Raw genomic sequence first — 1,489 nt, 5'->3', positions numbered from 1 at the left:
ACCATCACAAAAGATCATGTAGTCTCAGATTCATAGACGAGCCCCAGCATGGTCCGACTGGAAGGTACTGGATCTCGTCGCATGGGGAGGAGATGAATCTGTTATGGCAGAACTATGTTCCAAAGAAATATGTACTATCAAGTTTCCAGGGCCATGATGGAAAGAGGCTACTCCAGAGACACAGAGCAGTGTCGTACAAAAATCAAGGCACTCAGGGAAGTGTACCAGAAAGCCAGGGAGGCCAACAGGCACTCTGGGTCACAGTCCCATACTTTCAGCTTCTATCATGAGCTGCATGCAATAATGGGTCGTGACGCTACCCCTATCCACCACTGTCCATGGACACCTGCAAGGGGAGAGTTGCACGGAGTGAGGAGGATCAGTTATTGGAGGACGAAGAGGAGGAGGACAGTGCACAGGCAGAAAGTGGGGAATGCGTTTCCCCCCCAGCCAGGAACTATTCTTAATGCTGGAGCCAATAGCCTCCCCCCAACTCACAAGTTGGGCTCCCGGACCATGACCCTGGAGAAGGTACTTCTGGTGAGTGAGAGCCTGATCGGAGCCACGCGTTGGGAGAGGGGGTGTGAAGTGATCATCCCAGAAAGCCCACAGGTCCTCCTTTTATATGGAAAACCCACCAGGCATTGCTTGCTATGGGAAAGGGGGCCCAGCAGTTTGAAAGCATTGAAATGAATGTAGAAGAAGCAGAACGCTGCGTGCCCCTAGGGCTTACCATGGCTGCCAGCAAGCTGAATTCTGTTGCCCAGCATGTCTGATGGCTTACTTTCACCAAAGTGGCAGGCACGTCAGTATAAGAGGCAAAATGCTAACTTGTAGAGAAAAAAACATGTGCTGTGTACTATGAATTGCCTGTTTCACTGAGAAATTGTGTCCCCTTCGTTCTCTGAAACGTGTCTTTTAAAATACTATCCCCCCCCTTTCTCCTCCCGCAGGTCCAAATGTTTCAATGTGGCTCCTATCTACTTCACCCCAGAGGCTGGTCCAGATTAGAATGCGGAAAAAATGAACTTGGGACGACATGTTCGCCAAGCTCATGCAGTCCTGCCACACTGATAGGGCCCAGCAGAATGCGTGGAGGCAAACAATTGCGGAGTCCCATCAAGCATTACAGGAACATGAAGAGAGGATGGATGCGTGCGATGAGAGCAGGCAGGATGCTATCTATGGTCAAGCTCATGGGGGAACAAACTGATATGCTGTGCTGTATGGTGGATCTGATGCGGGAAAGGCAGCAAGAACATAGACTGCTGCTGCAGCCCTTGTATAACCGCTCTCCCTCCTCCGCAAGTTTCATAGCATCCTCACCCAGATGCCAAAGAACATGAGAGGGGTGTGTATTTGGACCCACATACTCAATCCCAGAGGATAACCCAAGCAGCAGAAAGCTGGCATATGCAAACATTTGATTTGGTTTCTGGACTTGTCCCTTCCTCCTCCTCCACCCCCCAATCCAATTATTCCCCCCCCC

At 50.6% G+C, this 1,489-nt stretch overlaps 1 pseudogene; it reads left to right on the top strand.

Moving 5' to 3' along the window:
- The first annotated feature begins 338 nt into the window (after positions 1 to 338).
- LOC116818747 (fibrinogen-like protein 1-like protein) overlaps positions 339 to 1,489 on the top strand; it is a 13,380-nt pseudogene continuing 12,229 nt past the window's right edge.

This window comes from Chelonoidis abingdonii, chromosome 20 (assembly GCF_003597395.2).
Source record: "Chelonoidis abingdonii isolate Lonesome George chromosome 20, CheloAbing_2.0, whole genome shotgun sequence".
Taxonomy (NCBI): Eukaryota; Metazoa; Chordata; order Testudines; family Testudinidae; genus Chelonoidis; species Chelonoidis abingdonii.
The sequence above is the reverse complement of the archived record's forward strand: the minus strand, read 5'-3'. Positions and strand labels throughout refer to the sequence as shown.